Here is a 24,934-nt window from a genome sequence, read left to right on the forward strand (position 1 = left end):
TATTTGTTTAATTTAATTATTATCCCTATACCTCAGTGCAGAAGTTCCATTGTTTATTTGATCACTAAAGTTTATTAAAGCCACCTCTGGGTTTATTCTTTTTAAGAAATTTAATTAAGATTTTTTTAATGAACTAAATTCAAAACCAAATATTAAGGAAGATTTTGTACTTTAAATAATTTGTATATGTTACTATAGTTTGGTAATAGAGTAGATGTTAAGTAATTTTTCATTAATAAACAAATATAGTTGTCATCTAGACAAATATTCTATTCCAGGAGTTTACAGGAATTTCCTTTTCTTCAGATCCTCAAACATATTTTACTATTCAGCTCATTGAAATCTTTTCAAAATTCTACAATATACCTCTACATAGGATATATTATAAAAGCTTGAAAGGGGGGACTTTATGCATGTTCATGTTGGTTTATAGATGATATTCCTTGGTATGATTGATGTTTTTAAAATTAAATTATATTAAATTATTATATTTCCCAGAGGAGCATTGCATGGCGAGTAAGCCTCCTTACCTTGACAAGCCAGAGATGGTATGTCACTCTCCATAAGGAGAAACGATACCCCTTAGACCCCAGTCCAGAGCCTCTCACCTAGCCAAATTAGTTCTCATGCTTTGCACTGACAAGGGCCAACAGCCCGAAACACCGTGTCTGCGAATTGAGATACTGATTTGGCTTTTATGCTAAGTCATATTGCACGACTCGTTAAAGAGTTGATTGTGACTTGTAGGATCGTGACTTCCAACAGGTGGCGCTATAGAGTTTAAGTCCTCTTTATCTACGAAGAGGCAATTTGCATATTTAAAATTAAATGTATTTATCTTTATAGTGTTCTTGCCACAACTAAAAGTAAATAAATCTTTCAACAATTCTAATTGTAGCAAAACAAAAAAAAACAATGCTACTGCATCATATACATATTAATTTCTAGAATTGTGGCAATATTTCTTCACCGTAAATTTGTAATTCTAGACCAGACTCTAAATTAGATCAAGTCAAGGAAGAACCATTCAAAAATGTATCCGATCATCTATTCTTCCAGGGGATGATCTACTAGCAAATTCTTGACTTCATATGTGTTCACACTATTCAGAGATAACTATGTATCGTTAGTGAAAAAAAGCATAAATTATTTTATGGAATTAGTCAGTTGTTGACTATATTGTAAAACAGTTTTGTAGTGGAACATGAAATTTGTGATGATAAATATTATATATGTATTATGATAATATGTTGTATATAATTTTTCCCCTTTAGGGCTTCCAGATTTTAATGAAGTGTCATAATTCAATATAGCAGTTCAATTAATTCTTTTACATCCCTTTAGGGATGAGTACATACATATTACCAAATTATCTGAAAGTAAATGAACCCTGATTATTAATTAACGTCAGATTTTAATACATCTCTTAAAGTTTTTAAAAGTGGTAACTAAATTTAAAATGACACCAGGTCGTCAGGGTTTCAGAAATAACACAAACTCTCAAATTCATATGGTTCATTAGGAAATCTAAAGGTCTTCCTGAATTTCAATCTCAAGGATTTATGTTTCATAGAACTATGAACTGCACCATAAGGAAGGTAGTATAGCAGAACAATCATAGTGAACAATCTGATAAATTAGCCTATGATTCATCGGTGCTCACTAAAACATTCATATAACCAACCCAAGTGAATAGAATAATTCAGAAATTATCCAGATAACCTGATGTAATTTTAAATGTAATTACCACTTTTAAAAACTTTAAGGAAAGTATTAAAAAATGACATTATTATTTGGGGTTCATTTACCTTTTGGGTAATTTGGGAATACATAGTGCAATATAAAACTCTACGTATCGGGGCTTTTGAGTAGTTTTTCTAGTTTCATATTGATTTTAGACAATAATTTGGAAAGCTTTTGCACTTGTATGATGCTTTCAGCACTTTTAAAAGGCTTGCTCATATGTACAGACTGGGGTGTTAAAAATGGCTGTGATCTGATCACAAGAGAGAAAATCTTGTTTATAACTATTTAAAGCCATTATTTCAATATAAATGCTATACAAACATGATGCTAGTATCTGGTGTAAAGCCTGAAATTAGCATTATAATCGGCCCATGAGAACCTTTCTTAAGGCCACTTCACATTAAGCGACGCTGCAGCGATACCGACAATGATCCGGATCGCTGCAGCGTCGCTGTTTGGTCGCTGGAGAGCTGTCACACAGACCGCTCTCCAGCGACCAACGATGCCGGTAACCAGGGTAAATATCGGGTAACTAAGCGCAGGGCCGCGCTTAGTAACCCGATGTTTACCCTGGTTACCATGCTAAAAGTAAAAAAAACAAACACTAGATACTTACCTACCGCTGTCTGTCCTCCAGCACTGCACTCTGCTTCTCTGCTCTCCTCCTGTACTGGCTGTGAGCCGGAAAGCAGAGCGGTGACGTCACCGCTCTGCTTTCCGGCTCACAGCCAGTACAGGAGGAGTGCAGAGCACAGCGCTGGAGGACAGACAGCGTTAGGTAAGTATCTAGTGTTTGTTTTTTTTTACTTTTAGCATGGTATCCAGGGTAAACATCGGGTTACTAAGCGCGGCCCTGCACTTAGTAACCCAATGTTTACCCTGGTTACCAGTGAAGACATCGCTGGATCGGTGTCACACACGCCGATCCAGCGATGTCCACGGGAGATCCAGCGACGAAATAAAGTTCTGGACTTTATTCAGCGACCAACGATCTCCCAGCAGGGGCCTGATCGTTGGTCGCTGTTACACATAACGATTTCATTAACGATATCGTTGCTACGTCACAAATAGCAACGATATCGTTAACAATATCGTTATGTGTGAAGGTACCTTTACTCCCAACTTCATACACTGGCAATGACATGCTTTTCAATAGTGTTCTTTATTCCTTTGTTCTCACCTTAAGTGTAAATATTCTATCAAAGCAATCAGTTTTGTTTAACCCCTTTACCCCCAAGAGTGGTTTGCACGTTAATGACCAGGCCAATTTTTACAATTCTGACCACTGTCCCTTTATGAGGTTATAACTCCGAAACGCTTCAACGGATCCTGGTGATTCTGACATTGTTTTCTCGTGACATATTGTACTTCATGATAGTGGTAAAATTTCTTTGCTAGTACCTGCGTTTATTTGTGAAAAAAACGGAAATTTGGCGAAAATTTTGAAAATTTCGCAATTTTCAAACTTTGAATTTTTATGCAATTAAATCACAGAGATATGTCACACAAAATACTTAATAAGTAACATTTCCCACATGTCTCCTTTACATCAGCATAATTTTGGAACCAATTTTTTTTTTTGTTAGGGAGTTATAAGGGTTAAAAGTTGACCAGCAATTTCTCATTTTTACAACACCATTTTTTTTTTAGGGACCACGTCTCATTTGAAGTCATTTTGAGGGGTCTATATGATAGAAAATGCCCAAGTGTGACACCATTCTAAAAACTGCACCCCTCAAGGTGCTCAAAACCACATTCAAGAAGTTTATTAACCCTTCAGGTGTTTAATAGGAATTTTTGGAATGTTTAAATAAAAATGAACATTTAACTTTTTTACACAAAAAATTTACTTCAGCTCCAATTTGTTTTATTTTACCAAGGGTAACAGGAGAAATTGGACCCAAAAAGTTGTTGTCCAATTTGTCCTGAGTACGCTGATACCCCATATGTGGCAGTAAACCACTGTTTGGGTGCATGGGAGAGCTCGGAAGGGAAGGAGCGCTATTTGACTTTTCAATGCAAAATTGACAGGAATTGAGATGGGACGCCATGTTGCGTTTGGAGAGCCACTGATGTGCCTAAACATTGAAACCCCCCACAAGTGACACCATTTTGGAAAGTAGACCCCCTAAGGAACTTATCTGGATGTGTGGTGAGCACTTTGACCCACCAAGGGCTTCACAGAAGTTTATAATGCAAAGCCATAAAAATAAAACAAAATTTTTTTCCCACAAAAATTATTTTTTAACCCCCAGTTTTGTATTTTCCCTAGGGTAACAGGAGAAATTGGACCCCAAAAGTTGTTGTCCAATTTGTCCTGAGTACGCTGATACCCCATATGTGGGGGGGAACCACCGTTTGGGCGCATGGGAGGGTTCGGAAGGGAAGGAGCGCCATTTGGAATGCAGACTTAGATGGAATGGTCTGCAGGCGTCACATTGCGTTTGCAGAGCCCCTAATGTACCTAAACAGTAGAAACCCCCCACAAGTGACACCATTTTGGAAAGTAGACCCCTAAGGAACTCATCTTGATGTGTTGTGAGAGCTTTGAACCCCCAAGTATTTCACTACAGTTTATAACGCAGAGCCATGCAAATAAAAAATCTTTTTGTTTTCCCACAAAAATTATTTTTTAGCCCCCAGTTTTGTATTTTCCCAAGGGTAACAGGAGAAATTGGTCCACAAAAGTTGTTGTCCAATTTGTCCTGAGTACGCTGATACCCCATATGTTGGGGTAAACCCCTGTTTGGGCACACAGGAGAGCTCGGAAGGGAAGGAGCACTGTTTTACTTTTTCAACGCAGAATTGGCTGGAATTGAGATCGGACGCCATGTCGTGTTTGGAGAGCCCCTGATGTGCCGAAACAGTGGAAACCCCCCAATTATAACTGAAACCCTAATCTAAACACACCCCTAACCCTAATTCCAACGGTAACCCTAACCACACCTCTAACCCTGACACACCCCTAACCCTAATCCCAACCCTATTCCCAACTGTAAATTTAATCTAAACCCTAACCCTAACTTTAGCCCCAACCCTAACTGTAGCCCCAACCCTAACCCTAACCCTAGCCCTAGCCCTAGCCCTAGCCCTAACCCTAGCCCTAACCCTAGCCCTAATGGGAAAATGGAAATAAATACATTTTTTTTTATTTTTCCGTAACTAAGGGGGTGATGAAGGGGGGTTTGATTTACTTTTATAGCGAGTTTTTTAGCGGATTTTTATGATTGGCAGCCGTCACACACTGAAAGACCCTTTTTATTGCAAAAAATATTTTTTGCAATACCACATTTTGAGAGCTATAATTTTTCCATATTTTGGTCCACAGAGTCGTGTGAGGTCTTGTTTTTTGCGGGACGAGTTGACGTTTTTATTGAAAACATTTTTGGGCACGTGACATTTTTTTATCGCTTTTTATTCCGATTTTTGTGAGGAAGAATGACCAAAAGCCAGCTATTCATGAATTTCTATTGGGGGAGGCGTTTATACCGTTCCGCGTTTGGTAAAATTGATAAATCAGTTTTATTCTTCGGGTCAGTACGATTACAGCGATACCTCATTTATATCATTTTTTTATGGTTTGGTGCTTTTATACGATAAAAACTATTTTACAGAAAAAATTATTTTTGCATCGCTTTATTCTCAGGACTATAACTTTTTTATTTTTTTGCTGATGATGCTGTATGGCGGCTCTTTTTTTGCGGGACAATATGACGCTTTCAGCGGTACCATGGTTATTTATATCTGTCCTTTTGATCGCGTGTTATTCCACTTTTTGTTCAGCGGTATGATAATAAAGCGTTGTTTTTTGCCTCGTTTTTTTTTTTTTTTTCTTACGGTGTTTACTGAAGGGGTTAACTAGTGGGACAGTTTTATAGGTCGGGTCGTTACGGAGGCGGCGATACTAAATATGTGTACTTTTATTGGTTTTTTTTTTTTTTATTTAGATGAAGAAATGTATTTATGGGAATAATATTTTTTTTTTTTTTCATTATTTTGGAATATTTTTTTTAATTTTTTTTACACATTTGGAAAATTTTTTTTTTACTTTGTCCCAGGGGGGGACATCACAGATCAGTGATCTGACAGTTTGCACAGCACTCTGTCAGATCACTGATCTGACATGCAGCGCTGCAGGCTTCACAGTGCCTGCTCTAAGCAGGCTCTGTGAAGCCACCTCCCTCCCTGCAGGACCCGGATCCGCGGCCATCTTGGATCCGGGGCTCGAGCAGGGAGGGAGGTGAGGAGACCCTCGCAGCAACGCGATCACATCGCGTTGCTGCGGGGGGCTCAGGGAAGCCCGCAGGAGCCCCCTCCCTGCGCGGTGCTTCCCTGCACCGCCGGCACATCGCGATCATCTTTGATCGCGGTGTGCCAGGGGTTAATGTGCCGGGGGCGGTCCGTGACCGCTCCTGGCACATTGTGCCGGATGTCAGCTGCGATAAGCAGCTGACACCCGGCCGCGATCGGCCGCGCTCCCCCCGTGAGCGCGGCCGATCGGCTATGACGTACTATCCCGTCCAGGGTCAGATAAGCCCAGGGCACCTCGACGGGATAGTACGTCTAAGGTCACAGAGGGGTTAATGTGTAAGATAAGTGTTTACTTTTCATTGATTGCTAATTTGACCATTAGCATTCCAATAACCTGGAAGATTGGATCTACTGCAAGGAATGAGGATTCCAGAACAAGTTTGATCTTCTAGAATGCTGGAAATTAAAATGTCTTAATAGTCAAGGTATAAACAAATCTTAATCCTAATATGCTTTTACATTACAACTATTACAATTAGATTAATCCATAACATAGCTGTTAATATGTCTCATTGGGACCAGTCTTAAAATAATTACATTTTCTATACAACTTGTGAAAACTGTTATTAATGAGATGGCGCTAAAAATCAAACCATTCTCCCTAAAATGTTCCAAGTTGCTTACTTATCTTAGTTGCCATTTTTAAAAATTACTTATTCAGTAAAGTACTTACATGCCTACCATTTTCTTATTGGTGTATTTGATAACAATTTCAAATTTTTACCATTCGTATACAAACTTATCAACTAAGTGATGCTAAAATAAAGACTTCCCAGAAAATATTGTGTAACCTATGCAGCAAGCGAGGGGGTCAATGTAACAAACGTGGAGTTAGTCATACAGTAAGCAACGCTAAAACTGAAAAATATGGCCGTATAAATATAAAATGAGCTTTACTAAAATAAAAAAAATATCCAGAATGCAATAAAAGTGGTGATCATCATAATGGAAATAGGGTTTTTATTTTTTCATGCAAATGAAAGGTATTTAAAATGCACGTTGTACACATGACAATTACAAATGCACACAGGGAATACATAATCAGTTGAATATTGTCTGTAATGCTCGGACAAATGACCACAGGGGATAATTGTGATACTATAGCAATTCCTAACGTGTAATATATACCATAGGTGTAGTAATATGAATAAAAAATATTCGCTGCCGACTTTAATAAACCAAAAGAGTGACAAGAAATGTACCGGGGACCTGTAGCGCTGTCTCTCTCCCCATGTCCTTGAGGGTTTATTCCATATAGCTCACACATCCAGACCGGTTTGTTATTATAGCATTGACTATTATATACATACTAGTTGGTGGCCCGATTCTAACGCATCGGGTATTCTAGAATATGCATGTCCACGTAGTATACTGCCCAGCCACGTAGTATATTGCACAGTGACGTAGTATATTGCACAGTGACATAGTATATTGCCCAACCACGTAGTATATTGCCCAACCACGTAGTATATTGCCCAGCCATGTAGTATATTGCCCAGTTACGTAGTATATTGCCTAGTGACGTAGTATATTGCCCAGCCACGTAGTATATTACCCAGCTATGTAGTATATTGCCCAGCCAGGTTTCACAGGTTAAAAAATAAACATATACTCACCTTTCTGAGGGAGCCCTTGTAGTCCACGGCAGCTTCTGGTCCCAGGGTTGGCATGAGCGCAGGACCTGTGATGAAATCGCAGTCACATGACGGTGACATCATGGCAGGTCATTGTAGCGCAAGCGCGCATGGCCTGTGATTACGTCGTGGTCACATGACTGTGACGTCATGGCAGGTCCTTCTCCCATACCATCTTTGCCACTGGAACCTGCAACGGAAGATGGCGGCCGACGCGAGCAACTATGGAGGGTGAGTATAGCAGGTTTTTTTAAAATTATTTTTAACATTACGTTTTTTACTATTGATGCCTTATAGGCAGCGTCAATAGTAAAAAGTTGGGGACACACAGGTTAATAGTGGCAGTAATGGAGTGTTACTCATGGCATAACGCGGTCCATTACCGCCGGCATTAACCCTGTGTTAGTGGTGACCAGAGGGGAGTATGCGAGCAACAGGCACTGACTGCGGGGAGTAAGGAGCGGCCATTTTCTTCCGGACTGTGCCCGTCACTGATTGGTCGCGGCAGCCATGACAGGCAGCTGGCGAGACCAATCAGCGAATGAATTAACCGTGACAGAAGGACAGACAGACGGAAATGACCCTTAGACAATTATATAGTAGATTTGTATGCCCTATTTTTTTTATCCTTTCATATACCAAATATCTCTTGGTGATCTGTTTGGTAAATTATAGCCAATTGCAATTATTCTCTGAATCCACTTCTATATTCTTGATCACTTGTGGCTGCTGCTTTACTAAAAGTCAACACCTGTTAAAAAAAGCCATACACATCAGCAAATACCACAATGTTTTATTTAGTTTTATTTTTGTAATTGTAAAGAGAATTCTTAATGTATTTATTTTAGAGGTATCTATTGTCAACGAGTACTTTGGTGGTTATTTAGATCATGGTCAATATTTATTACATGAAAGGAAAAACAAAGTCTGCGGACACTTTTGTCAATGACTATCTAAGCCATTGGACTTTTTGGAGAACAGTATTAGGTTTTACGCTTACATGTAGTGTGTTCTACGTCCTGCATTAATTTTTTCAGATTATTTTATTGTTGCATAAATGATCATGATTGCTGCTCTTAAACCCCTTCATGACCCAGCCTATTTTGACCTTAATGACCTGGCCGTTTTTTGCAATTCTGACCAGTGTCCCTTCATGAGGTAATAACTCGGGAACGCTTCAACGGATCCCAACTAATCTGATATTGTTTTTTCGTGACATATTGGGCTTCATGTTTGTGGTAAATTTATGTCAATTTTTGCGTTTATTTGTGAAATAAATGGAAATTTGGCTAAAATTTTGAAAATTTCGCAATTTTCAAATTTTGAATTTTTATTCTGTTAAACCAGAGAGTTATGTGACACAAAGTAGTTAATAAATAACATTTCCCACATGTCTACTTTACATAAGCACAATTTTGGAAACAAAATTTTTTTTTTGCTAGGAAGTTATAAGGGTTAAAATTTGACCAGCGATATCTCATTTTTACAACGAAATTTACAAAACCATCTTTTTTATGGACCACCTCACATTTGAAGTCCGTTTGAGGGGTCTGTATGGCTGAAAATACCCAAAAGTGACACCATTTTAAAAACTGCACCCCTCAAAGTACTCAAAACCACATTCAAGAAGTTTATTAACCCTTCAGGTACTTCACAGCAGCAGAAGCATCATGGAAGGAAAAAATGAACATTTAACTTTTTAGTCACAAAAATGATGTTTTAGCAAAAAATTTTTCATTTTCTCGAGGGTAAAAAGAGAAACTGGACCCCAAACATTATTGTACAATTTGTCCTGAGTACGCCGATACCTCATGTGGGGGGTAACCACTGTCTGGGCGCACGACAGGGCTCTGAAGGGAAGGAGCGCCATTTGACTTTTTCAATGAAAAATTGGCTCCAATCTTTAGCGGACACCATGTCGCGTTTGGAGAGCCCCTATGTGCTTAAACATTGGAGCTCCCCCACATGTGACCCCATTTTGGAAACTAGACCTCCCATGGAACTAATCTAGATGTGCGGTGAGCACTTTCAACCCCCAAGTGCTTCACAGAAGTTTATAACGCAGAGCCATGAAAATAAAAAATAATTTTTCTTTCCTCAAAAATTGTTGTAGCAAGCAATTTTTTATTTTCACAATGGTAACATGAGAAATTGGACCCCAATAATTGTTGCTCAGTATGTCCTGAGTATGCTGGTACCCCATATGTGGGGGTAAACCACTGTTTGGGCGCACGTCGGGGCTCGGAAGGGAGGGAGCACCATTTGACTTTTTGAATACAAGATTGGCTGGAATCAATGGTGGCGCCATGTTGCGTTTGGAGATCCCTGATGTGCCTAAACAGTGGAAACCCCTCAATTCTAACTGCAACACTATCCCCAACACACCACTAACCCTTATCCCAACTGTAGCCATAACCCTAATCTCAACCCTAACCCCAACACACCCCTAACCACAGCCCTAACCCCAAAACACCCGTAACCCTAATCCCAACCCTAACCACAACTTTAACCCTAACACACCCCTAACCCTATCCATAACCCTAATTTTAACCCTATTTCCATCCCTAGCCCTTATTCCAGCCCTAACCCTAAGGCTATGTGCCCACGCTGCGGATTCGTGTGAGATATTTCCGCACGATTTTTGAAAAATCCGCAGGTAAAAGGCACTGCGCTTTACCTGCGGATTTACAGCGGATTTCCAGTGTTTTTTGTGCAGATTTCACCTGCGGATTCCTATTGAGGAACAGGTGTAAAACGCTGCGGAATCCGCACAAAATTGACATGCTGCAGAAAATACAACGCAGCGTTTCCGCACAGTATTTTCCGCACCATGGGCACAGCGGATTTGGTTTTCCATAGGTTTACATGGTACTGTAAACCTGATGGAAGACTGCTATGAATTCGCAGCGGCCAATCTGCTGCGGATCCCCGGCCAATCCGCTGCGGATCTGCAGCCAAATCCGCACCGTGTGCAAATACCTCAACCCTAGCCTTAACCGTAACCCTAGTGGAAAAAGAAAAATATATTTTCTTTATTTTATTATTATTCCTACCTATGAAGGTGATAAAGGGGGAGGGGTCATTTACTATTTTTTTTTATTTTGATCACTGGTTATATCAGTGATCAAAATATACCAGGAACGAATCTGCCGGCCGGCAGATTCGGCGGGCGCACTGCGCCCGCCATTTTGGAAAATGGCGGCGCCCAGGGAGAAGACGGACAGACACCGGGAGGCCTGGTAACTATAAGGGGGGAGATCTGAGCATGGGGGTGGATCGGAGGACAGGGGTAGCATCGGAGCCCAGGGGGAGCAGACAGGACGGCGGATGGGAGCGGAACATAGATCGGAGGGCTGGGGAGGCGATCGGTGGAGGTGGGGGGGTACACCAGTGTTTCCAGCCATGGCCGATGATATTGCAGATATTGCAGCAAAACAAAGTTTTCTCAGACTCTCCCATTGTGCTTGCGCAGAGGCAAGGGGTGCTGTCACAAGAAGTACAATGTTTGGGAAGATGCTGAGGGAGTACCTTGCAGATCGTACAAATGTCCTCTGTGATTCCTCTGTGCCTTTTAATTATTGGGTATCCAAGCTGGACATGTATTTTTTTACCACTCAGCGGAGGGCACCATCACCCAAATCATATCATATAAGGAAGGGATCAACCTACAGTATGTCTAAATTTAACCAATGCAACACCAAAAAAAGGGAGACATACAAAAGCAGGGATACCTATAATATAACAATTTGTATTTTTGTGGTTCAGTGTGAATTAGTGCAATAAGCACACAATTTTTTTAAACATTTAAAATCTACAAAAATAATACACATCAGGAGCTGCAATATTGCCTAAAGTATCTGAGAGAGGTATACAAATTACATGTGGGATGCAACAAAAAAAACTCTACACCAAAAACATCAGAGGTTGGCACCAAATATAGAACTAGCAGCATTTAATATATACCTACAATATTCATGTTAGAGACTGTATAGCTCAAAAAAGGTACCTCACACTTAAATAAGAAAACGTATTCATCCATCAATGCACAAAGCTATATAAGACATGAAGCGCACTATAAACAAACTATGTGCAGAGAACCGTTGCTAACCCAATACCGGAATCAAATCAATTATAAAGTACCCACAAGAATCAAGCTAGACATATTTATAGAACATCATGCAGGATACCACACAGAGTGCAGTGTAGCCGGTAAAGGCAAATATACCAGCTCCCGAACTGGCCTGTACATAGTTTGTTTATAGTGCGCTTCATGTCTTATATAGCTTTGTGCATTAATGGATGAATACGCTCTCTTATTAAAGTGTGAGGTACCATTTTTGAGCTATACAGTCTCGAACATGAATATTGTAGGTATATATTAAATCCTGCTAGTTCTATATTTGGTGCCAACCTCTGATGTTTTTGGTATAGAGTTTTTTTTTTGCATCCCACATGTATTTGTATACCTCTCTGATACTTTAGGCAATATTGCAGCTCCTGATGTGTATTATTTTTGTAGATTTTAAATGTTTTTATTTTATTTAATTTTGTGTGTATTTTTGTGGTTCAGTGTGAATTAGTGCAATAAAAATTGTTATTATGGGTATCCCTGCTTTTGTATCTATCCTGTTATTTTTAGTGTTATCCAATCTGGACATGTGGCATGAACTGCCTTGGAGGTCCTGGCCTTACCTACTGCTAGCGTTCTGCCAGAGCGGGTTTTTAGTGCCACTGGTGGAATTATAACAGATAAGCGCATCCACCAGTCAACTGAAAATGCTGACAGGCTAATTCTTATAGAAATAAACAAGGGCTGGATTGGGCAAGATTTCTGTACACCACCAAGTGAAAACAGCAAAACAACCTGTAATACATTGTCTTTTTTGTAGAGGTGAATTGTGATGCACCTCTCCCCAACCACACATGGCTATCCTCTTCCTGATTTCATCTGTTTGGTGTTCTCCTCCTTATCCTCATCATCCACAACCAGTACAACACCAGGGTGAAAGTATTCTGTGATGCAAAAGTCACTCAATTATTGTGCAGTGGTGTTTTTCAGATGCCCGTTACTAATTAGAAACCAAAATAAACTCCCATAGGGAGAACTGTCATCAAAATGAGATGTACATATATTTTTCCCCATTTATTCTTATATATTCCAGTTTTAATATCTCTGCACCATCCTTTTATGACCCAGTGTATACCTCTACAATATGAAAATATTTAAATTCTATTATTTTTTTAATATATCCCTGTCTCTGAGCTGTTGCTAGGGACAAACATCTCGTTGGACACAATCTGGCATCATATATATATGAACCTGTGTTTGCCCCTCTTTTTTTGTTATTTATTTTCATTGGTGGATTCACATCCATTTTTTTTTATTTCAGTAGGATTTATCTTTGTCTCCTCATTCTCCACCACTAGATCACCAGGCTTAACGTCTTGTGTGCTGCTACAGGCAGTCCAATTTTTGGCAAGGATGTCTATAATGCCCATGGTTTATTTTTAAAAAATGTATCCCCCTTGGGGAAATGATTGTCAACCCATGCACTGCGTGTATGGTCATTACAAGTCTAGGAAACACACTCCTGTACATTGGGCCTAGTTTTTAAGGAGGCCTTCAGCAATGTATCCTCATTCTCCACCACTAGATCACCACGCTTAACGTGTTCTGTGATGCCACAGGCAGTCCAATTTTTGCCAAACCTGTCTGATGTTCATAAAATATTTTTTGAAAAGGTATCCCCCATGGTGAAATGTTTCTCAGCCCATGCACTTCGTGTATGGTCGTTACAAGCCTAGTAGACCTTATCATTGGGCCTTAGTTTTTAATGAAGCCTTCCTCCACCTCTCATCATTTTCCACCACTAGATCACCAGGGTTCATGTGTTCCATGCTGCTACAGTCAATTTTTTGTCAAGGGTGTCTATGATCCCAATTAAATATTTTTTTTCAAATGTATCCCCCATGGGGAAATGTATGTCAGCCCATACACTTAGTGTATGGGCATTAGGAGTCTAGGAGACCCGCTCCTTTGTAATGGGACCAATTTTTTAAATAAGGCCCTTCTCCATATTTCTTACAAGGGGGATTGGGGTGCGTGCAAATTTGGGTCAAGGTGGCCCTTGCTTTCAATGCATAAGGAAACGGTATGGCAGGACCAACTGAAGAATGTGAAGTGGGTTTTCCTGTGGCCATCCAGTACCTGGGTTCAAAGGCTTATTGGGGTGCATATAACTTGATGGCAGGGCAGGCCTTGCATTCAATGCATAATTTTTTCAGAAAGCCCTCCTTTACCTCTCGTGAAAGGGGTATTAGGGTGTGTGGTAATTGTTGGCAGCCCAGCCACTTCATAGGCAATAACAGCTTAAAAGACTGTTGTGAATTCTGTGGTCAAGCTCCCTCCTGTGGTCATGAGTGGTACTTCGGCTGGTTCTGTCCTTGAGCTTCCTTTGGTGGATGTGAGTGGGGCTGCGGCTTCTGAGTTTCCTTCCTCAGGTAACGAGGTTAAGTCGTTAGGTGCTGCTCTATTTAACTCCACCTAGTTATTTGTTCCTGGCCTCCAGTCAATGTTACAGTATTGGTCTTGCTCTCTCCTGGATCGTTCTTGTGGCCTGTCTGCCCTGCATAAGCTAAGTTTTGCTGGTGTTACTTTTGTTTGCTATTTTTCCTGTCCAGCTTGCTATAAGTTTGCTATATTTTTCCTGTTCAGCTTGGTTTTTCTTGCTTGCTGAAAGCTCTGAGACGCAGAGGGAGCACCTCCGTACCGTTAGTCGGTGCGGAGGGTCTTTTTGCGCCCTCTGCGTGGTTGTTTGTAGGTTTTTGTGCTGACCGCAAAGCTATCTTTCCTATCCTCGGTCTATTCAGTAAGTCGGGCCTCACTTTGCTAAAATCTATTTCATCTCTGTGTTTGTATTTTCATCTTTACTCACAGTCATTATATGTGGGGGGCTGCCTTTTCCTTTGGGGAATTTCTCTGAGGCAAGGTAGGCTTATTTTTCTATCTTCAGGGCTAGCTAGTTTCTCAGGCTGTGCCCGAGGCGCCTAGGTCTGGTCAGGAGCGCTCCACGGCTACCTCTAGTGTGGTATGATAGGATTAGGGATTGCGGTCAGCAGAGTTCCCACGTCTCAGAGCTTGTCCTATGTTAATAGTAACTATCAGGTCACTTTGTGTGCTCTTAACCACTAGGTCCATTGTGGTTCTGAATCACCAGTTCATAACAGGAGACCCACTGTTTAATAATGGCCCTTTAAGAATATTAATGCTGCCTGATGCCCCTCTAAAAAATGGCTTTGAGACTTTAAGAATGAGATAAGATGTGTCTCCTTATGTGTCGCACACCACATGGCCAGCTAGGGTTGATAAATGTTACAATGACATTTCCCAGTGAATGCATTTGTATTGGTTAAAAATAATGTAAAAGTTGAAAAACGCACCAAAAACACTGCGTGTGAACATAGCCAAAGTGGATGAAGAACACTTTGGTCTGGGGTTAATTATTTTGCCTTATATACAAGTCATTACCCTGGAAAGGATGTCCCTTAACATATTTCTCATCAAAATCCATTTTAGTTTTGTTTTTGTATGATTTTTGGTGCACTTGTAAAAACAGCGTGAAACCCTGACAGCATTGCTTTCAGCTGTGACCTTAGAGTCAAAAATTCTTCGAGAGGCTATCCCCATGATGTTCCCATGTCATTTGAGCAGTGTTTCCATAATTTTCAGATGTTTTTAGAACTGAAAGATACCCCGGGGGGATGGCGGTAAAAATACTCAGGTTTCCCATAGACTTACATTGGGCTCGTTGCTCGGTTCGAGTACCCGAGTATTCCAATTTGCTCGACCCGAGCAATGAGCACCAGATCATTTTAGTGCTCGCTCATCACTAATGGCAGTAATTAAAAACCACAATGACAAAAAAAAACACGTTAATTCCACATGATCTAATAGAAATTAATGTCTTGCTTAAAGGGAACCTGTCACCTGAATTTGGTGGGACAGGTTTGCGGTCATATGGGCGGGGTTTTTGGGTGTTTGATTCACCCTTTCTTTACCCACTGGCTGCATGCTGGCCGCAATATTGGGTTGAAGTTCATGCTGTGTCCTCCGAAGTACACACCTGCGCAAGGCGCAAGATTGCCTTGCGCAGGTGTGTACTTCGGAGGACCCAGCATGAACTTGAACCCAATATTGCGGCCAGCATGCAACCAGCGGGTAAGGAAAGGGTGAATCAAACACCCAAAAGCCCCGCCCATATGACCGCAAACCTGTCCCACCAAATTCAGGTGACAGGTTCCCTTTAATATTCAAACCTGATGGAGGTCTAGTTAAATATAGAGAAAGATCTTTGATTTAGTTTTTTTTTCTTTATATAAATATCCTCCCCTAACATCTGTTTTACATTCATGGGTATAAGAAAGGGGTAATTTCTCCTGTATGGCCATTTAAAAATGTCTAGAGACTGAGGATATATGTACTGCATTGTAATTAGTTTAATCAGATAAATGCCATTGTGTGCTTTTAAAAAACATTGTGGTATAACCTATACTGGATATTCTACACTGAACATTCAATCAAATAGAACACATGAAGTGCTACAATTGATTACATTTTTATAGGATAATTTTTTTTTTTTTTTTATGAAATTAGTAGATTGCAGTGCAAAACTGCATGATTTATAGGGATTATGCCCACATTTATAGCAACCATTTAACGAGAGCCATGTTTTTGAACGTTCTTTCTTCTCATTGACTTCAATCCTTTTTTTCTTCCAGTTTTTCAGCAAAACGAGCTTTTATTGTGTGTATAAATCTGTTATAAAGTATCTAAAAGATTACTATCCTGGTTAGCAAATATTTTCAAATTATTGTAATTGCTCTGCATTTTGGACTGAATTCAGAAGAAAATGTAATATTTTAGATATTTTTTCTATTTGTAAAATGTTTTATATTGCCATTTATATTTTAAAACAACTTGTATCTGCTCTATTCAGTATCCAGTTTGAACAGCCTCTATCCTTGAATTTATGTACACTATTTGATTCTTCCATATGGTCTTTACCATGGTTACAATTTCATTTAGTCCTATTAAATTCTCCCTCTGGGATGTTTTGATGGTATGTAAGGGATGGCAAGATTGGACTTTCAACCCCTTAACCCCCAGAGCTTTTCGTTTTCTTTTTGCTCCCCTTCTTTCCAGAGCTTTAACTTTTTTATTTTTCCGTCAATATGGCCATGTGAGGGCTTATTTTTTGCAGAATGAGTTGTACTTTTGAAAGATACCATTGGTTTTACCATGTCATGTAACAAAAAACTAGAAAAAAAATTCCAAGTGCTTTGAAATTGCAAAAAAGTGCAATCCCACACTTGTTTTTTGTTTAACTTTTATGCTACGTTCACTAAATGCTCCGCTCTTGAGTGCCGACAGCAGTGCCAGGTATTAACATGCGAGACCGCCATATTTCTCTCATGTGTGATCCCAGCCTTATAGCGCGCACAGTGACACCAACATCCACCTGCTTCCAGAAGACATCTTACTCACTCACTTTCCTGCGCGCCCTTGCTGCATCCCATTGGTTCCGGTGCCAGCAGCATTTATGACCCAGCAATCACGTGGCCCGCTCACTAAGGTAAATGATATGCATGCTTCTCCACTCCCATAGGCGTGGAGTAAATATTCGCTACCTTGATGAGCAGGGCCACGTGATCGCTCGGCAGGAAGAGCTGCTGGTGCCGAAACGAGATGCAGCAAGGTGAGTAGGATGTTTTTGGTCTTTTTTATATAGGAAACATGCATACAAGGAGGGGGTAAGTAGTCATGCATACAAGGACAGCAATGGGGGAGCCATGCATACAAGGACAAGGATGGAGGAGCCATGCATACCCAGCTTATAGTAAAGTCAATAAGCTTACTCAGTTTCTTGTGGCAAAATTAGGTGCTGCGGTTTATACTCGGGTCTGCTTATACTTGAGTATATACGATAGTTGTTGTAATATTTAAAATATGGTAACTTCCTTATTTATATGCATTAGCCTGTAATGTACAAAAAATTAGTTGATTCAGTTCTGTATATTTTAAGTTGAAAAAATTATCCCTTAGATATGAGAAAGTGATGTTTTGTCTGTTCCCGCCTCCCATATCAAGAGCAGATCATCAATTTTAAAATGTCCATTCAATTTAATTTGAGAGAAATGGATTAAACTCATTGAGCAGATTTTTCTTCCCAAGCCGCCATAGCTGTATTTGCCAATGAAGGGGAAATTAAGCCCCCATGCTAATGCTTTGTTTTGGGGGGAAAAAATATTAGGGAAAAAATTTGTTCAATAAAAAATGTAGCTGCTAACACAATTTCGTAATTTCAGGAGTGTATGAACTGAATTTGTTCAAAAAGTACGAGACCGTTGATGGCAACATTATGGCGAATTGACAGGTACAAGCTAAGGCCACAACTTATCCACTTATATGCCGGTTGTTAACTGAAATTATTAAAAACCATAAGTTATTTGGAATCTCTGATATAACCCAGTAGATTTTGAACCAAAGGCTGGAGAAAATGGTCCACCCACGTTCCACGTTTTTCCTCTGACTCAATTCCAGTTATAATGGGTTAGAGAGGTGGTGGAAATGTTTTTATGAATCTTGGGGAGGCAATAATTTCCAAAATTGCCCCCCCCAAAAAAAACTAAACAAAAACAAAACAAAAAAAAAACTCTGTTGGATCGTATGATTCCAGATAAACTTCTTAGTTTTGGATATCTGAGAAATTCATTTCATGGTATAATGTGAAATTAAGAACCAAAATTCCACCTTCCTTGCCTGCTGATTTTATTAGATCTTATCTAAACTCTTTAATTGCCTGTTTCTCCTTTGGATTTATTGTAGTTACTCGTTCTGGTAGAAGTGGATTTGTCCACATTTACTAGTTCCTTCTCCACATGATTTTGGAATTGGTGAAGTGCTGTGGGACGTGCCTGGATCCGATTAAAAATATGGATTATTTGAAAGAAAGCTGTTTAATGTTGTACCTAGCAGTGATTGAAATTGCAAAACTCTTAAATGAACAATTCTGGCTAGATTCTCAAAGGAAAAACTAGGTGTTTCCTAATGAGATTCAGGTTCACATTCATTATTAACCACTTCTGTGTTTTGGTTTCTCCTATCCTTCCACAATCCCTGCCTACTTTGTAGGAAATGGGCGATTTGACGGTGTGAAAAAGCCAAGAGTTGCAATTTTTGACTGCGTTGTGCAAAGAAATGTTTTTTTTTCCAAACCATTTTTTTCAGAATTCAGTCATAAAAATCTTTAGTGATTAGTGGAGCAACTTATATACAGCTATGCATTAATGTATGCACTTACTGTGCTCATGTACAGTATATAGACACAGCCTCACATTATAATGTACACAAGTTATATAAGTACAGTGTGTACAGATCAAGTACATATAGGATTCACCTGCTTAGTGTATATTCATGATGGGGAACATCCGACCTGCAGGTCACTTACAGCCTGCAATGTCACTTCCTCTGGCCAGAATGCAGGTACCCAGGGGGGAAGGGGAGGCATCACAGTGCTTTTGTCAGCAACTTTCAATTTCCACCGACACTGAGCATATGCAGTGTTCACTACTTTATAATTATTTGTATTTATATAGCGCCAACATATTCCGCAGCACTTTGCAATTACTTTCTGTATGTACTTTGGAGGTATTACTTTTAATTAGTGTGATTACTTTAGTGGATATTCAGTTCACTGTCATTATGTACACATGTAAGAGAAACAGTAAAAATCTCCAGAAACTTTAGTTGTGTAATGAAATGGACCAATATGTTTACCAATTTGAATACAGTTTTATGACTTTTACGCTTGCAAGATACACCACAAGTACAATTAATGTATTCATATTTTAATTTTTTTATTACAACAATTGTAATCATTGTTGACTTTTAAGAAAGCGCTCGAGAAACCCCTTTTTCGGATGAGGGACTGGCAATGTCCTAGAGTCATTTTCTTCATTTGAACTCAAGTCCGACATATTAATTTCCTCCTCTGTGTCACTATTGATTTCCTCCTGTGTGTCACTGTTGATTTCCTCCTCTGTGTCACTGTCTGTCGTTGTGTCCTCTGTATTTCTTCGAATTTTATGAATGAAGATATAAGTTTTTAAATGAGGCGGCAAAAGTCTTGGCCGAATCCCGAATGGACCATGTCGCACTAGATCTGTCGTGCAGATCCATTCCCCTTCTGGAGCATCCCCATGTATCGGACAACTCTTATCCCAATCCGGGAATGTTTCATCATCTGGGGGTGTGTAACAAAGGATGGATACACCACAGCATATCTGTATGAGGGACAAAAAGAAACCTCAGTTAAGGTCTGTAGAAATAATTATAGAAGTACAATAATGTGTCACCTTAGAAAACAAAATTGATAAAAATAGGCACTGAAGATCAAATAAGTGGAGGTGCATCTAGTATAAGACTATCCACCAAAAACAAAATAACAATTTTAAAGGAGCAGTATCTTGAACAGCTAATGCCCTATTGTCAAATATATACACCATAATACAATTGGGTAAACTACATCTTCTGAAATTGGCCTCTGTCCTACATGCTATTCACAGTCCTCTTTAGTAACTCATACTAGCAAATATCATATACATGTTAGAAATGTAAACATTTAAGGAAAGGTGCACAAAACAAAATTGGTAATAAAAAAATCCTAAAACATCTTATTGTTTTAAATGATACTTCCAGAAATTAAAACTAAAAGCAAACCTTACCTCTTCATTGTTTGTCTGTGCCTGGGTATTCATTGTTTTTCCTTGCGAAGTGATGACCAGCAACCAACAAACAGCAGTGAAGTTGTGCAACTACCAAGCTATCTTCTCCTTTTATACAAATCTTATGGGCTTTGCTCCCCACCTTATTCATTAATGAAATGCAAATGCATAGGAAACTCCTCCCCTTCGTAACACTACCTTACCTTACATGGCAAACATTGCTGACACCCAAGTTTTCTAAAAGAAAATGTGAATACTCATGTTAACAAGTCTCACAAGGGATGAGAAAGCAGGATTTTAAGTGTAATGTCATCAATTTTCACTCCGTGCCATACATAATGCAAGACTCTATAGCAGTAGGTGGTTCAAAGAAAAAAAAAATTGTGATCATTTAAGGAATAACTTGTTTCAATCTGCTCCAAAAAGAAAGTTAGGAGCCATATGAGTCGATAGATTGTTTGAACCTATTACCACATATGTAACGTGCAAATAATGTATCTTAAGACTAATTGTAGTTTATTAGTGATGGGTGAATTCACTTTTTTTCAAACCGATGAGTCACAATATCTAAAATAGAAATGATTACCCCTCACTTTTCTGGACTTTCCAATGTTTATCGACTTTTTTTGCTAGCATTCGTATTTTGCAGATCCACTTCGCTGTAGTATTTGGAATGTTAAAAATAAAGAATTGATGTCAAGTAGATATTTGACTTCTGTTTTAGGGTAGCAATGATATGATTTATTTAGGGGGTTTTATTTTGAAGTTGATAGCTGGATGCCACTATTTGTGATATCTAAGACTTTGTATTATTTGGATAAACCTTCAGTTATACATTGTGGTTCTACATCCACCATGTTTTATCCTCCAGCATGCCTCACCATGATCTATGCATACCTGCAAAGTGAAGATTTGCTTCACGTTTCATCTTAAGGTCAGCTCATACCATTCATATATAAGAGCTGTGGCTTCCGGATAGATCCTTATGATGCTATAGGTTGTTCCATTTTAGCCTTGAAATAGAATTACGCTGAACAGTAAGTAATTCAGTAATCACTAATATTCAGCAAAATGTTTTCTAAAAATTTTTTTATGGTGAATAAATTCACCACAAAATTGCAGCACTGAAAAGCTTGATTTGCAAAAAGGGGTTTAACACTAGAGTGAGGCAATGGTATTCACATGAAATTTATATAAAATTATTTTCTTCTCAAAATGTTTTTAACAGATTTTTTTGTAATTTGCTTTATGCTTGTTCAGCAAAATAGTGGCTGTCCACCATTTTTGCTGAACCTTAAAAGGCTGTGAACAAAAAAAATTGACTGGAACATACATGTTTAATACTGAATGTTCCTAGGACTGGAGATGGACAAAAGTTATTCAAATGGAATTAAATTATCCTCCAATTTAAAATAGAGATTGTATTAGGAAAACATATTTTTTTGTTTTGTGTTCTGATCTTAGCTGAACCATCTGCCGCCAGCTGAAAGTTAAAAAAATATAAAAAATAAAAAAATTATTCACGTAACCAGTCCCCTCCACTGATTGCTTTTGAACATACTGTAATCTACACTAGAATCACAGATAAATATATTTAAAGTAAGCAATAATGCTAGATTATCACACCCATGGATTCTCATTTTGAGAAAACAATTTTATTTTGTCATAGACTGAATCATCAAAATAAATTTTAATCTTAAAGAAAAACCCACACATCTCTGTAACGGATTCCCCAAAAAATATTTCTGAAATAATAGGTACTTAATTTAAAATGTATTTTCTTAATTTATTGTAGGTTTTTGAATTTATCACTATTTTTACTTTTTGAAATTACATTTTTTTCAAACTGAACATCGAAGAAATCTCTTTTGGGAATATTTAACAATTTCCTACTTTGGGCATAATAATACACCCACGTCAGAATCCCTCCCTTTGATGTGGGATTTGAACAGCTGACATGTGCCTCTAACAGCCCCGAGTAAAATCGTGATTCACCTGTAGCTGTTAACTAATTAAATGCTGTTGTTAATCTCGACAGCGGCATTTAACTTGCGCTTACCGGAAGTGTTCCAGAAATCCCATCCATCGGTGACCCCATCTTTTGATCGTGAGTCACCGATGGGTTGGAATGACAACCAGATCTCCGAGACATTAGTAAAGGATAATTTGTGGATTAAATCCGTGCTGCCACAATGATACAATTTCAGATATAATGAAGCGCTCTGGTGGTTTATTCTCAATACATTTCAAGGTCTGTCTGACCCTTTCATCAGGAAAATTACCACAAAGAAAGGTCTTTGTAGTAAAATTCCTGATGAAGGGGTCAGATGGACCTTGAAACGTCTTGAGAATAAATCAGAGTATTTCATTATATCTGAATTTGTATTATTGTGGCAGCGCGGATTCAATCCTCAAATTATCCTTTACTAACATCTCTGAGAAGGTCGCAGTGGTGGCCCGTGGATCTGCAGCAGCCAATAAACACATGCTTTTGCTTTATTCCATCAGGTGAGCAGCTCCTTGTTAAAAACGACAATAAATTGGAAGGATAAGACCTGATTTGCGCTTTCTTATCTCCTTAATTTACTAAAACCAGAGGTCTCCAGCAGGCCTCTATGGTTGTCTTAGCCAGATTGCAATGAGTGCCGCCCAGTGGTCAGCGCTCACAGCAAGTGAACATTTTGCTACACGAAAGCGAACTGATTATCGCTGGAGTGTTTCAAAGGCGCACTACAGAAACATGCAAAATAAAAAAATGCTATAAAGCAAATTACATTTTATTCTTAAACTTCCTAAAGATGTAAACCCTATTATACCTAGAATGATTAAACTCCTGGTCTTCTCTTTTGTAACAACAAAGTAAATTAATCTTTTATCAATTCTAATTGCACCAACAAAGTTACCAATGCTACTCCATTCCCAGAAATATATTTAACTTTAAGTATTGTGGTAGCATTTTATAGTAAATTCATAATTCAAGGCAAGATATTAAATTAGATCAATGTCAGGTAAGATTCGCTCAGAACAGCACCTGATCTTCTGTTCTTCTAGGTGATCTGCTGCCAAATGCTTCAATCTTCCCCATTTCATAGGTATTCACATTTGGAGTTAACCATGTATGGTTTGTGAAATAATGACAAATATTTTATGGGATTAATCAGATTTTGGCTAGATTAGACAGATTTATAGGAACAACAAGAAATGTGTCATGATATATAAAATGTCAAATATATAAATATTCTAGAATATATTTTCCCTTCTTTGGAGCTTCTAGGTGTTAAGGAGATGTCATAGTACAGTAGAAAACCGTCATAAAAAAAAAAACATGCAATAGTGTTGATCTGTAAAGAGCGGCAAATTTAGTTTCATGTTTATTTTAAAGAATTATTTGGAACTTTTTTTTGCACTTATATGACGCTTTCAATACATTTTAAAGGCTCGCTCACAGTTGTGAATATGTTCTGCAAGTTCTTTATTCTTTATCTTGCTGGAAATTAAAAATAGCTGTGCCCTGATCACAAGAAGAAAATATGCTTAACTACTTTAAGCCATAATTGAAACTGAAATAGTCCTTTACAGACATGATGCTACTTTTTAGTGTAAAGCCTGAAATTAGCATTATAATCTGCTTAGGACAACTTTTTTTTACTCTCAAATGCATCACTGACGGTTACATGTTTTTCAAAAGTGTTCTTTTATCCTTTGTTCTTGCTTTAATTGTAAATTTTATATCAAAACATACAGTTTTTTGTTTATTATACAAGAAACCTTTAACTTTCATTCATTGCTAATTTGTTCATTAGCATTCCAATAACCTGGAAAACTGAAAGCACTTTAAGCAGTAAGAAGAGTATGGGAGAGATGGTTAGAAACAGTGACAAATGTGTATAGTAAGGTGTAACTGTGCCTTACTATATCTCCCATACTTTTGGGCTTACAATCCTGATTACTCGGATGCTTGAATTAATCTACAATTGGTCTTTTTTTCTATTAAATTGATTATTTTTATGTGCAGTTTTTAGTTGATATACTCTACACTCTTGGTATATATTTAGGTTTACTTTCCAATCTTAATGTAATATGACAGTAATCATTATCTCCTTTGTCTAAGGGTACCGTCACACTATACGATTTACCTACGATCACGACCAGCAATATGACCTGGCCGTGATCGTAGGTAAATCGTAGTGTGGTCGCTGGGGAGCTGTCACACAGACAGCTCTCCAGCGACCAACGATGCCGAGGTCCCTGGGTAACCAGGGTAAACATCGGGTAACTAAGTGCAGGACCGCGCTTAGTTACCCGATGTTTACCCTGGTTACAAGCGTTAAACTTAAAAAAAAAAAAACAGCACATACTTACATTCTGGTGTCCGTCAGGTCCCTTGCAGTCTGCTTCCCGCACTCAGTGACTGCCGGCCGTAAAGTGAAAGTGAAAGCACAGCCGCTGTGCTCTGCTTT

This window comes from Ranitomeya imitator, chromosome 7 (genome assembly GCF_032444005.1).
Source record: "Ranitomeya imitator isolate aRanImi1 chromosome 7, aRanImi1.pri, whole genome shotgun sequence".
NCBI lineage: Eukaryota > Metazoa > Chordata > Amphibia > Anura > Dendrobatidae > Ranitomeya > Ranitomeya imitator.